This window comes from Notechis scutatus, chromosome 6 (genome assembly GCF_049901735.1).
Source record: "Notechis scutatus isolate UNSWTSFEM ecotype Mainland chromosome 6, rNotScu1.2, whole genome shotgun sequence".
In the NCBI taxonomy this organism is placed as follows: domain Eukaryota; kingdom Metazoa; phylum Chordata; class Lepidosauria; order Squamata; family Elapidae; genus Notechis; species Notechis scutatus.
Genome location: NC_142014.1, coordinates 33,305,716 through 33,320,876, shown reverse-complemented (window position 1 = coordinate 33,320,876; position 15,161 = coordinate 33,305,716). Strand labels below are relative to the sequence as shown.

Sequence of the window (15,161 nt, the reverse complement as noted above, 5' to 3'; positions counted from 1 at the left end):
AATTCTCTTCTTCTGTCCATGATGTATTATGAAGGCATTGAATTTGGCAGTTACCATTCATTACAGGTAATTCTCAATTTATAACCACAACTGAACCCAAAATTTATGGTATTAACCAAAACAGTTGTTAAGTGAATTTTGCCCCCATTTTATCTTTCTTGCCACAGTTGATAAGTGAATCACTGTAGTTATAAAGTTATTGACACAGTTGTTAAATGAATCAGGCTTCCCACTGACTTTGCATGTCAGAAGGTTGGAAACAGTTGATCACATGACCCACAGGACATTGCAATCATCATAAATATGAATCAGATGCCAAGTGTCTGAATTTTGATCACATGGCCATGGAGATTCTGCAAGTCATAAATGTGAAAAACGATCATAAATCATTTTCTTCAGTGCCCTTATAATTTATACATTGTAAATGAACTGTCATAAGTTGAAGACTACCTGCATAAGGAGAAAAAATATTTTTGCAAGCTCCAGTTTGGATGGTTTGCCTTGACTAAAATTTAAGTGAGAGAAGGGGAACATAAAATCTTATAGATGAAGAAAAGGGTTGTAATCTATAAAGTCACGAGCCCTAGAATGGAATCTTTCCAGTTGCTTTCTTCGGCATTAGAAAATCAAACAAAAACAACTCTTCAACATGTCTAAGGGGTGGGCATGTTGCACTTTCACCCTCCAGAGTAGCCCCCCAAATCGCTACCTGAGCTTGGAACGGTGAGTAGTTGTTTTTTTTTTAATGTTTTGTTTAACCTCTCAAGTTGCTTGCCCGCTGCTATTGGTGGGCGTTTTCCGAAAGGGAAGGTCTCTCTGGAAGGAGCGGCTGGGGATGCTACCCCCTGTCACATGATGGAAATTTCCACTCTTTGACTCTATCAAAAAGGAGGAACGAAAAGAAAGGAGGGCGAGGTGGAGGGTGTCTGAATACATTTCCTTCCCCGGAGCAGTAGCAATTTCTGGTCCGAAGGGTCTCTCGTAACCAGAAGCGCCTGCCAACCTCCTGGCAAGTAGCGGGAAAGCTCTCCTGAAGGTGGCCTTGCAGCTCACCCCAAAGCCGCTGCCTTTTGCCACCAGAATTACAGCGCTCGCCCAGGTAAGAAAAGCGATCTTCCGAGCGGCAGGTATTCCCCTCGGCGTATCGGGCCACCTGCAGCTGCGCGTCATTGGGAGAACACCGCGCTTGGCTTTTCCTTTTCAAATCATCCCGCCAGGGAGGTTGGCTGAGACGGATGGCAGCTACGTCGATAGCAAACGGGGGGAGGTGGTGATGCGCGGGAGACGAAAAGGTGCCTCGGATATACCCAGCTCCCTCACTGCCCCCTATCCTATCCCCCCCACACACACCTCCCAACGCGAAGGATCTGACTGCACGCGGTCGGAGAGATCCGGCCAAACTTTTCGTTCTGGGGAAGCGTTGCAGCCGATCTGGAAAGGCAGACCGGGCGGGTGGAAAGAAAGTGGTGGGACATGAAATGGGGTAGAGAGAGACAATACAGTGAGAGAGGGGCAGAGTGACAGAACAGCGTGCAGGACGGCCAAAGCAAAGAACTATGCCACGCTGACAGGCAACTCGGGGCTGATTAGTATCAAGAAAATATGATTAAACGCGCTACGTGGTGCATTGAACCGCTGTAAGGTTCGGCTGCATACCGTCCTGTGTAGTTCCGACTAACGCTAGAAAACTTCCTTCAGATCTCGCTGGTGGCTTAAGTGTGAGCAACGGGTGAGCAACAGCCCGAGTTCAGCCTCGAGGAGCTGGTTGCAGCGGACTGACATGCAGGAAAACAAATCCGCACTACTTTTTGATATATATTTTTCGGAAGTGAGAAGGCCCCAAAGGCAGAGGCCATTCAGCAGGTGTGACTGAGTCAGTTAGCCCTAGTCAAGACGCAGCTTTTCAGACATGCTTGGACTCCAAGCCTCAGAGTCACAGGCACTGCTAGATATTCTGGGAGCCGAACACATCTGCTTGTGAGGAGGGATCGCCGAAAGGTTCCAGGAATGGCAGATAAGCCACAGGTACAACAGCGCTCCAAGCCAGACTGGGGCGAACGGCTGGGTATTAAGGAACACCTTGGCTCGTGGTGGCGACTGGACAGGCCAGTGGCCTACCCTCGCCTCTTCCTTGTTTCCGTTAGGAAAGGGCTCTAGGGCTGACTGGGCTGAGGGCAGCTGTCAGAAGCATCTTCCTCAGCACGCAGCTACAAGGGGTGTGTCAAGTGTCCCGCCTTAAGACTGCGATGGGGTCAGGCGCTAGGAACGGTGGGTCAGGTTGGAGGAGTGGGAGTCTCTCCCTAGTCCACCAGGTTGCCTGAGAGGGCTTCTCCCTTTAGGGAGCAATAGGGAGCAATGGGTCTTCTGCTTTTCATCATCATCGGTGGCCATTCTTGGATTCAATATAGGTGGGTTGCTTCTCAGCCTGAGGAAGAATGGCTGGAAGACAAGGCATTGGGTCTTAAACCTTGAGTTGCCATGACCTCCAAATGTGAATAGATTTGTGTGGCCCCCAATGTTTTCATTGGGGTTTGAATTTGGAAAATATAGCTTATACAACACACACACACACACACACACACACACTTACTTTATTAGATTTAAACAACAAAACAAAACTCTAATTTTTAATAGGATGAGCTTGCTTACTGTTGCATAGTTCTTATAATCCAACTTCTATTTCTGAGACATGTATAACTTCCTCGTTTGTTTTGGAATTATTTTTGCTCTTTACAGCTGGATCACCTATAAATCCTAACTGCTATCCTTCTCACTAGGCTGAGCAAGACTGGGTTCTGAGAGCAGTCTAGGTTTGCAAAATCTAGCTGTGAGGCTTGAGTATGGAAAGTAGGAGTCTTGCCAGAACTTGCTGTGAACTTTGGACAATTGTCCCCATTTGTCCATTTGCACAGGGATGAGGGAACAAGTTCTAGAAGTGATCCTGCTTTGTGTGAGCAAGACATCCCCAATTGTAATCTTTTCAAACTTCCTTGTGTCCTCAAGGTGGTGGTGGTCATGAATCACAATCCAAGAATATCTGACCAAGACATTGTTATGCAGAAATATAACAATACTCCAATAACAGGAAATTATTTCTTAGTGTTCTACCTTTCAAGAGAATTCCAGCCAGAGACTTCAGCAAGGCATTCAACAAAGTAGACCACAACGTACCACTTGGTAAGCTAGAAAAAAGTGGGATAGATAACATCACAACCAGATGGATTCATAACTGGCTGAAAAAACATATTCAATGGAACAGCTTGCCCTCGGAAGTTGTGGGAGCGCCATCACTTGAGACTTTCAAGAAGAGATTGGACTGCTATTTGTCAGAAATGGTGTAGGGTCTCCCGCTTGGGTGGGGGGTTGGACTAGATGACCTACAAGGTCCCTTCCAACTCTGATTATCTGTTTTTTTTTCTGAGTCTACATCTACATGGAGGGAAGTAAGCAGTGGGGTACCACAAGGTTCCACCTTAGGCCCAGTACTCTTCAATATCTTCATAAACTACTTAGATGAGGGAATAGAAGGGGATCTCGTCATGCCCTTGTTGGAGTCTGATTCTGAGGGGGAGATTGAGCAGCTGACAAGGAGTGGGAGTGTGGCTCCGGTGTCTGTGGAAGAAACAGGGGAAGGGCACAGTTTGGCTGGGCATTCAGAGGAAGACCCAGAGCCACCCCCTCTTCATCCTAGGGCATGCAGGGAGGAACAGAGAAGGGAGCAGCGTGGATTACGGGAGAGAAAAAGGCCCTGATCCCTTTCATTAGTTGCAGCTGGGAGAACAGGATATAAGAAGGCACCACACGGCACCTTGCTGGGAGCAAAGCATGCATTGTCTTTGTCTAGGCTTATCTGGGTTTTGACATCCTCCCAACTGTGTATGCTTTGTTATCTTTTGGAAGTCTGCAATTTATTATCCTGGTCTGTTGTGTTAATTACTTCAGCATGGTTTGTGTTGGTTTTTTTATTTCTACTTTATCTGTACTTTGGGTTCGGACTGCATTTCTTCCCTTTATAGACTGTTTTTGGAAGAGTTTGATTATCCAGCCGATAACTGGACATTGGGGGCCAAGTTGGAGGTATTAAAGGGAATTTATCTACTTTTGTGACTTTGTTATTTTTGAATCACACCCTGGGTCATCACAGATTTTATCAAATTTGCGGATGATACTAAGCTGGCAGGAATAGCTATAACCCTAGATCAGTGGTTGCCAACCGATGGTCCGCGGCCCACTGGTGGTCCGTGAGAAAATTTTGCTGGTCCACAAAGAAATGGCACCCCCAGAGCACACCCCCCCCCAATCAATTAATCCAGGCTGCACAGGAACACAAGGTTGTGCTGCGCACATGGCCTGCAGCAGAATACCCTCTCCCGGGGGTTACCCCCCGAGAATGGAGCTCAAAAGCAGGTTAGGAATGTGGCTGCCTTGGACGGGGTGTGGTGGGTGTGAGGGACCTCTGTGTGTGTGTGAGTGTGTGAGAGAGAGAGAGAGAGGGAGAGAGAGAGAGAATATCACCACCAGCCCTCCGAGTTAGATCAGATCTCTCTCTCTCACCCCCCTCACCAATATCAGCAAGCCAGTGTATGATAGATGATGGATTGAGTGGCAATGTGAAAGTGATAGAGGTACCTCAAATGTTCAGGCATGTTTCTTCAGAAGGTTCGCTGCTTTCTTAGAAGCAGTATGACAACTATGTGATGCAAAGGTTGCCATGGTGAGTTCACATATTTTAATGCTATACCCAAGTAAACAGCCACTTAGTGCTGTTATATTCACTAAAGCTGTTGGCATTCCTATCACCATTTCACTGCCTACCTTGTTTTGACAGAATCATGGTTTCTGGAAGGTCCAAGCAAAAGTATGAGGGCTGCAATAATAGGAAATAAGCAAAGCAAAATGTTCTTAGGTGACATTATTTCAAAGATGTAATTCCTATGCAACAGTTTTAGTATCTTGCATTGGAGGGCAACAGGTTCTCAAGTGGAACCAGTTCACTCAATACTGTTCATAGCCTCAGTCTTGTTTCAAGCCAATTTTGAGACTATTGTCCATGGCTCAATAAGTAGGTTATCATTTCACCTGTCTGTACTTATATTATATACATTTTTGAAATTTGATTCAAGTGTTTCAGGCCCTTTTTTTCATTTGTTATATATGAGTGTCTTTCACCCTCCTTCCCCATTCCAAACAATATTAGGGAGGGGGATCAACATAATCAAGGGAACATTCAGAAAGCCCAATTCTCCTATTTCTCTTGTTATAGGTCACACTCACTATATAAGGGAACTGAGTAGTATTAGGGTAAGGAGGAAAAGAGAGGGGCTGCTTTAATTCCTTTTTTTAAAAAAAATGAAAATTGCATATTTTCTATTGCTGCTATGAAATATCTCCAAAAACAAAAGCATTGCATCAGAACCAATCTAAATAAGGAATGGCAAAGCATGGACGTTACAGATACATATCTTCATCCTACGGCAAAAAAGTCACAGGGTTATTCTAAAAACAGCTCTTTCAGAGGGCTTCTGGGGTGGGGATGAAAGTTGACTCAACTCCTGAGTTGAAGGTATGTGGGTTTGATGCAGCAGCATTAACTTCCCAGCAACTCTTATTAATAATGACTACGTGTCAATCAATTAGAATAGAGCTGGAAGGGACCTTGGAGGTCTTCTAGTTCAACCCCCTGCTCAAGCAAGATATCCTATATCGTATTAGACAGGTGGCTATCCAGTCTTTTCTTTAAAACCTTCAGTAATGAAGCACCTATAGCTTCTGAAGGCAAGCTGTTCTACTGGTTAATTGTTTTCACTGTTAGGAAATTTCTCCTTAATTCCAGGTTTTTTCTCTCCTTGATTAGTTTCCATCCATTGTTTCTTGTCTTGCCTTTGGAAAATAAATTGACCCCCTCTTCTTTGTGGCATCCCCTCAAATGCTGGATTGCTGCTATCATGTAACCCTTCTTTACACTTTTTTCAAAGTCTCAACAACTTTTTTGTAATGTGACCAAAATTGAATGTAATCTTCCAGGTGTGCTCTTCCTAAGGATTTATAAAGCGGTTCTAATCCTACATGTGATTTTGATTCTACAGCTATATTCTGTTGTTCATTTTGCTATTTTCTTTTGGATTGTTATTCTCTTAATCCTATTACTTATAACCAGTATTTCTCCATCTTGGCAACTTCATGATGTTTGGACTTAGAATCCCAGAATTCTCCATGATAGCTGGGAAATTCTGGGAATCAAAGTCCACACATCTTAAACGTTCAGAAACACTAGCTCAAACCATTTAAAATCTTTAACAAGAGAGACATAAAAGCCTAACTGGAAGAAATCTGATTTTATGGGGTGAATAAAAGGGATGTCCAGAGACATCAATCTTCTTTTTGTCATACTGTCTCTCACAATGAACTCTGAGTTGGGGTGAGGAAAGGCTGAACATTCTTCCCCTACAGAGTAACGATGGGAAGCAAGAACAAGGAGTTACTACTTTCATATCATCCCAGAAAATAAAGTGAATTCTTCTTCAGAGTAAGAAACATAGTATCTGTATAAAGTTTACATGTTTGATGCATATGAATAAGAATATTCTTTATAATTCAATTATGTAATTCATTTCAGCACAGTGAATAAGATTGTTACTAGATGATTTGATAAAGTTAAAAGGAAAAAATAAACCTAACTGATATAGAAATTTGTCTTGTGCCCTAAAAGAGGATGTTGTATGATAGGTCTTCAAACAGAGAACTCTGCTATAAATAATTCATGATGATTCTAGAATAATAATACAGACTTCTTTGTCTGTAGTAGTTCCCTTAATTTGTGGTATTTATCACAATTTCCTGTACAAAGTCATAGTTTGCTTGCATTATACAAATTCTTCCAATTCTCTTATTCTAAGTTTTAAATTTTACAAATTCTCTCCCAGTAATAATTATGTTGAAAGTATGAAAAACAATCATTCAATGCTGAAAATATGTACTTGAATTTTTATTGCTATAAAATGTTTTCATTTCCAAAACTTTGACACACTAGGAGGTGAGTTACACAATAGGAAAAGGCAAGTAATGGTTATTTTCAACCTCCGATTAAAGCCATTGCGTTAATGTTCTTTAAGGAAAAGATAGCATTTTCTAGAAATTAATTGTAATTTTTTGAATTTGTGAATGTTCTGAGCCAATTAAAAGCAATCTCTGAATGTTTCAATTTTTTCTCTGACAACAACAGAATATGTTCATTTTTCATATATGATATACAAATGGTCTTCCATAATATATAGATATACCTTTTTCAAGTTAGTTCTATACCATTTGACATTATCATTCTAAGAGTATATAATCATATTCATATGGCATACTTAAGCAAAAATAAGTTTCAGGTTACCATAGTTTTCCTTCATAAATCACTAATACAATTACTAGTGAAAAGTTCCAAGATATTAATACATCTTTTAAGAAAGCCACATAAAATACCAAACTATTGCTATTTTTTCACTCATATGAAATAGACATTACATTTCTTTGCATTTAGAAATACATAGCATTCTAAATTAGAATTACCAAATTCACAGGCATATTTCAGGTCTGCAGAATATACATCAGGATATTCATAAGTTGAATCAATATTAATGATGGAAAAAGCAACAAATAACAGATGTAAAATGGACCTTCTGAAGATGGAGTAAATTATCTAAATCCAGATAGAAATTGGTATCAAATTTATGGAGTCCTTAGTAGTATCTATTTTTGGTTATTTGTTTGGTTGTGTTATTGATTGTGGGATTTACTGTTTATATAGAGTAGCTTGCCAAGCCAGTGTAGGTATAGAATAGATTATGGTTTTATCCTTGGTAGTTTCTTGATTAGGATATTATTTTCTGTTTTATTATTTGTCTGGTGTTAATCTCTACTTATCTAGGTGTTGGTTGGTGAAGATGTGTTCTGATCTTATTGTCTCCTTCTTAGTTTTTTTATTATCTCCTTTAAATATTGTGTAAATATGATTTATCGCTCTGCTCCTCTTGATGGCTAATTTGTCTAAAGGCCAAACTTCGAGGAATGATGCATTTGTACTCATCTGAATAATGTTCTTACACAGCTCCCTGTTTTAGAGGCTGGGATGTTACTTTGGTAATGAAGCAAAGGTTGGTTATTGTGGTTGTTTTTCAATACACTTGCATTTCTGTTTTCCTGTTGTTTGCCCTACTGCTGAGGATATCCAGGATGGGTAGTGTATTGTTGTTTTCTTCTTCCCTGGTGAATTTCATTCCTTTGAAGATGTTTATTGAAGAGAGATGAATGTGAAGACACATGAATTGTTGATTGAAGACACTTGAAACAATGCTCTATGAGCAAGCTAGTTAAATAATTTGAAAATATTTTCTTCTACAGTCCTTTTCAATATTCTCATTTCATTGCCTCTTGGCAATAAAAGCACTTAACATGCCTGAAATTATTATCACAACTCAATAGGTAGATATATGGAGCAGTCTCTTTGTACAGCAGGTTGCTCTTTTGCTTCATAAGTTGGTGATTCCACTGTCAGAAGCATATTAAAACATTAAACAAAAAACCAAGAGACAAATATGAGGTATTGAAAAACAAATGGATAATGAATCCAGCAGTATAAGTTCAAAGGGAAATGTAATTCACTTACTATGGTATTTTACTTTCTACTGATAATGTTAATTTATCTCGTAGAGGGATTTGGGGGAGCATATGAGACATGCCCCTCCCCACACGTTACATACACGCACAAAGATCTACTCTAGTGCTTCAACATGTTTGAACAGTCCTTTTGAGAAATTATTCAGGAACAAATGTGTGCCATTGCAGTAGGAAGTTGCACTTGTGGTTCAGACTAAACAAACATCTGCTGCAAAGTCTCATAATGGGGTTGTTTTCTTAGATACTTTTTAAGGGGTCATGGACATAATTTTGCAAATTGTGTTTTTGAGGTTTACAAAGTGCTAATCAGTGCTATCACAAAATTACACACACACAAAATCATAAACAACTTTCTAAAATGGGAAACAGTTGATCCCTTCAAAGCTAGTATGTGGCCAGAATGTGGTTCGTAGTGATGTAAATGCAATATAGCTTCAAGAAATGAAATATATAATATATTAATAATTATTGCTAACTTCAGAAGATTTGATTAATAATTGTAGAATGAATTTTCATAGCCATCCTTCCCATATGATTGTGATAAACAGCCTGTACTGAGCAAATATGATTTCTCAAAAATAGAAAATCTTTTCTATTAACTATTCAAGAAAAGTAAAGGAGAATTATGCTGAGGATGTCTCTCATGTGTTAGGAGTGAAACAATGCACTTTAATTTGCATGCAGTGTAAAGTAATATTGCTAAGAAGTGTTTATTGGAAAAGCACTAAAAGGATAAGATGGGAGCTCATTAATGCAACTTTATTTTGATATGTGAAATGTGTTGCCAATTTTAAAAATGCCCTCTTTAAAAAAAGATTTTTTGTTTCAGCCTGATAATAATAGCTACAATGTTGCTTGCTGTTCTGATTTCAAAAGTCTCTCTTTGAAATATGTTGGGTATGTTGTATGTCTTGATGAGCTGCATTTCAGAACTCCTGAGTGAACTTTTACCTGTTTTTCCCACTTTTCAGTAATATAGCATTTCCACATTTCCTGTTTGCATCTACACAATACAGCATGGAAACAAATAACATAACTTCCAGAGAAATTAAAATGCTGCAAAAGCTTCCTGTGTTTAATCACGAATCCCTACTCCTGCATTTTCTTTTGCCCTGTATGACATAAATTGTTCTGCCCTTACTGAAGCATTTGTCAAAAGAATTAATTTATCTTCTCATGGGTCTCTTTAATGAGGTGCTTGGGGGATATATGAGGATCCTTTTTTTATTATTCCAGCAGCTTTGTGTTTATCTCAGGCATTGATGGAGAGGGCAAGAAGGTAAGTTGCAAAAAGTAGGTTCGTGCCACAATATAATACCCCTTACAAGTGGGATGTGATATCACAATACTCCATTTTAGTATTCCATATTTAAGAACAGATTAACTACATCAGCAGACTCACTGCCATTTTCAGGTAAGCAAGCAAATCTTCTTGGTAGATTTCCACTTTTTAACCTTGAGAATGCTTCTGTGGAATTTAGCAGATTGTGCAAAACAATGAAATCCAGCAGGTCTGATTAGCACCTCCCCATAAACTTATTCCAGAATTTTCTGCAATCATTGGAACACAAAAGTCAGGCTGCCACAAACAGTTGCTCAGGTTATGCACTGCACAACCTACTATATCTGAGCTGGAGGCAGCAAAGCAGAAGGGGTCAGCGGTACTTTCTTAGCAAAAGAACAAAAAGGGAGTGATCTGCCCACAGAAAGGAGGACACCTGTGTGGCTTGGAAAACAAGCCATGGTTGGCTTGTTCCCAATCTGGGTGGTGGAGGCAGTAGCATGCACACAACCTCGCCACTTTTTCCACTACAGGAATACCTTTTTCTAATTTACACAAAGGTGGTAGCAGCAGCTCTGACAGACATAAATGCAATAAAATGTCTGACAGACCCTAGGAAAATGGAGGAGCATTACAGGACAAAACAGGCCATTGCAGAAAAGATTATTAGCATAGAAATATGAGAAATAGAGTAACTCCAGCTTAATTGCACAAGGTATAAATTGAGCTGGAGAACTGCTTCAGTAGACTTTCAGTATTCTGTTACATTACCCTTCAAGTAATCAAGATTTTTCCAGAACTCTAAGTAGTTCTTATTTCTTATTGCTGCCTCAAATGGTTTAACAATGGAGAATCAATGGTGCCCCAATTCATGCTGTGCTAAAATTTGTCTTGCTTTTACCCCCAAAAACTTTTCATCCATTATGAACCTTGCTTCTGTTTTTCATCACTGTTTCTTTCTAGCTTCACTTAGTGGCATCTTTGAATTGATTTTGTTGTTGAAAGAGACAGAAGATATTTTAAATTTCATCTTTAAATGTGAAATTGCATATGAGTCATTATGTCAAGTGTTTCAATGTGGGTATGCCAGTACAAAAGTTTTCACTAGAAGTTTTAAAATTTGTTATTAGACTGAAGGCAGCTTATTTCTGACCTGCTGTCTAGGAAGGATGAACCTCATCAAATTAGAGCTTCACTAAACTACAGTTGATTGCCTAACAAATACTGCATTGCTTCATCACTTTTTGAACTGATCGCTTTCTCTTTCTCATGGCCAAAAGCAAAGGTCATTCATTATGAATTATGGCTGTGAAAACGTACATTCTATGTCATGCTTTTTTTGTTTGTCCATCTCTTGGGGTGTCATTTCTTAAAAGGCTGGCCCAGACTTTGGGTCACTATGGGTTCATTTTTCCCATCCCTTTTACTGTAGAGAGAACATTATTTGTATCCTGAATATTGATTAAGGGCTGGATACAGACTGCAGGAACAAGGGATCCCCAGCTGCTTAGCCATGAACCCTTTGGACGGGCAAATTAAAACCTTGTTATCTCTTGGCAACATGCAAACAGGCTAGATATTTTACTTACTGGATTACATTAGTAAGGACATGAATTAAGCATTAACTTTTTTCTCTCAGACTTCACATTAATATAACATGTCAGTTTATGCTCAAGTGTCTAGAATCCTTCATCATTTACCTTTTAAGGAGAGGGAAGGTGGCTCTAGTTTTTTAACTAGATAATTTCCCCTTAATCTTTTAACTAGACCAGTAGTTTGTACTTACTGATTGGCTTCATAGATCATGGTAAACTAATTTGATTTTGCATGTTTTGTTCAATTAACTATATCTCTCCGTTACTCTTATCTTTGTCTTCTACATTTTGAAACTGTTTGTGTAGTATGGAGAGCTTCCTCTATCTGTGGAATGTCTTAGCATGGTTGGATCCATTTGATTTAGTTGATCAAAAGTATATCAGTATTTTCAATTGATAGAGAAGACTCTGAAGATTGTCTTCTGCTCATGAAAGAAAATCAACAAAGACAATTAAATATATCACAGTGATCCCACTCCTCTCCTTTTCATATGTGGAGAAAACACATGTTCAAAAGAACTAAAAAAGGCTCAAATTTACAAATTTGGAGATATCTGCAGGTAGCTTTCACATTTCTCCTTAAACTGATCTTCTCTGTTTACACCAGCTTCCCACTTACAATTAGTTTTTTTTAAGGGTATGTTCAATTACTTGGCTCTCCTTAAATGTGTTATCATACCCTGTTTCTCCAACAATACGGCCTCCCCCAATAGGAAGTCCCAGCATGTTTTATAGGCATGAAATGAAATTAAGCCCCTCCCCCCAAATTAAGGCCTATATTAAAACATGCAAAATGGGGGGAATGGTGGGGGGGCTTGCCATTAGGAAGTACTTTTGTTGCACACCCGGATATGGTGCTGCCTGCGTTGACCCCGATACAAAGTGCCCCACCAACACCGAGGTCAACATCCAAGCCGTCGCCGCCTGCCCGAAGATGCAAGGGGGGGGAATTAAGTCACCCCCAAAAAGATGGCCTAGCCATTTTTTCGGGGCTCAAAAAAAAAATAAGACCCGGCCTTATTATATGAGAAACACGGTACTTGTTGATGAAATTGGTACAATATTCAGAGTGGGTTACAGAAATTAGAATTAACAACAGGCAACTCTATTTGCTAGTTGATATACAGTATGACCAGTAGTAAAGACACCAGGCTAGAAACAGGGGGAATTCTAGGCTTGCCTTTGGCACAAAGCAATCTGGCTGACCTTGAGCCAATTGCTTTATAACTCATCTATGTTATCAAGTAATCATTTCATTGTTTTTAAATTAAGATATTAAGAATTGCTACATTTGGACAGATAAATGACTGGTCTAATCTAGCAAGCTGCCCTCTCCAGTAAACACCTAAATGAAATAGGAAGATTTACACATAATAGAAAAGAAGACAGTAATCATTCTCACTCACATCTCATTAATATTCTCTTACTAAATGCCCATATTCATTGCCTTTACAGACAGAAATTCACTTGCTTTTTGTTATGATCCAACTTCCTTATGTTAATCTCTTTTCAGATATATGTTATTAGAATCTACATTTTAGCAATATTTCTTAATACATTCTGAATTACATGAAAAGTTCTTTGGAGGTATTTGCAGACACAGGCACTAGCTTTGTAGCTGGAAACAAAAACATCAAAATTAAGTGAATGCTTCCTTAAAATCATCTAGTTTTTAGTCAATATCCTCAAAAGTTTAATAGTTAGAAATTTACTTTTCCTTTAAAGTAATATTTAATGGGTTGTCAATAGTGTCCAGGTAACTTGATAAAAGTCTACATCAGGCTTTCTAACAGATGTGCATTTTGTACTATAGCCAAGTTTGAAAAGTAAATAGCTCTGTTGACAGTGATGTTTGCCCTGAACGTGCACTAAAACTTTTTCTATTCCATTTTTTTAAAAGTGACGCAAATCTGACAAAGGGAGGTGTTGAGTTAACTTCTTTGTTGATTGGCTTATCTAATATACTCCCATCTCCCTTTAAATCACAGTGCAACTGTGGAAGGTTTTAAATAGAGAATATCTGAAAGATAGGTGCCATTTAAAAAAGAAACAAAAAAGAAACAAAAAAGAGAAAGAAGAAAGAAAGAAAGAAAGAAAGAAAGAAAGAAAGAAAGAAAGAAAGAAAGAAAGAAAGAAAGAAAGAAAGAAAGAAAGAAAGAAAGAAAGAAAGAAAGAAAGAAAGAAAGAAAGAAAAGAAAAGAAAGAGAAAGAAAGAAGGGTAATTATCCAGTATTTCAGTTAAAGGTTCAAAACCTATTATGAATTTCTAACTAATATTTCAAAATTTGAAAAATCTTGTTTTTAACATTTATTCAGTAAATGTTCATGTTTACTATATATTAAAAAAAATTTTTTATAAAAAAATTATTTTAAAATAAAATAAAAAAAAAAAAAAAAAAAAAAAAAAAAAAAAAAAAAAAAAAATGTAATTAAATCGGGTTTCTGAAGATATATCATACTGTTGTAGATTCATAGCCTGAGAGCTCATATAACCAGAATTTCAGACAGATATTAAGAAGCTTTCTGCATTGATGTAGATCACTGACCATCCATGAATTCATGGGAATACTCAAAGCAGATTTCTTCCCATAAGTAAAGCTCTTCTTATATTGTATGAATATTGAAAAAATGATGCCTCTGTGCCAGCCTATTGCCCATCTATGCCCGTCTATGCCTAACCTGTTACTCTGTTACTCTTCAGAAAGTGTAGCTATGGTGAAGATGATTTTGGCAACTAAATGTACTTGGACATTGCCAGACTGAGAGAGCCCCATAACACTAGCTGTTATAAGCTCAGAATACATATTTACATCACTTGCATGCTTGCTTTTTTGCAATAATATTACCAATGGCAAAAAAAAAGCCCTGTGCAAATGTAGATAATATACAGATGTATTTGAAGTAAGGGTTGCATATTCCATCAAGATAGGCAAGATTATTATTTCACATATCGTGCATTCTGAGTTTATTTACCAGAAATCTCAGTGTGCATGTTGTACAAAGAAGCCCCAATTAATTTCAGTAAGGTTGACTTTTAAATAAATAAACCATGGTGATAATTTAATCTCTTAAAATGTTCCCTGGAAGAAAAGCTGTTGAGTTGAGTAAGATTAACTGGAGATTGAAAAATTACATGATTCCATCTGTATTTGTATCATTAATTCAGTTCAACCAGTTCATTGGGTACCTTCTATGGATTTTGACTCTTCCATAGTCAAGATAATGATTGTCTGGGCTATTTAACCTATGAGAAGCAGATGATTAATAAACAACCAAAACAGAAGGGTCTAAACATTCAGATTTAAATTCACATTTAAAATAAAGAATTTGATTTTACAAAGATTAAAGCAAATTAACATTCTTTTTCATGTTGGGTTAAACTAGAGTCAGCAAAATAAGCTAGTTACAGTCAACAGGTAGTGCCCAAGACAGGATACAAATCTTTATCCATGTTGAAACAAGGTGTTCAGAGTGATTGAAATGAATATTGGAACAAAGATGGAAATATAAAGGTATATAGACAGCTGATGGGCGTGCATCAAAACAGCTGCTTATATATGACAGGTATTATGAAAGTCAGTGTAGAATTCTAGAAGTTAGAATTTCAATTCAGTTGCATAAAT

At 38.3% G+C, this 15,161-nt stretch overlaps 1 protein-coding gene across 3 annotated transcripts in view; it reads left to right on the top strand.

Annotated features, from left to right (window-relative positions):
* The first annotated feature begins 920 nt into the window (after window positions 1-920).
* The window catches only part of SLC38A4 (solute carrier family 38 member 4), a 54,171-nt gene continuing 39,930 nt past the window's right edge, over window positions 921-15,161 (top strand). Inside the window, exon 1 of one of the 3 annotated variants that reach the window (XM_087967926.1) lies at window positions 921-1,099. The gene's annotated coding sequence lies outside the window, so the exon portion shown is untranslated. Of the gene's footprint in view, window positions 1,100-3,155; window positions 3,178-13,584; window positions 13,757-15,161 lie in introns of those variants that run through there. The other 2 variants (XM_087967927.1, XM_026667836.2) reach the window with 2 other exon arrangements.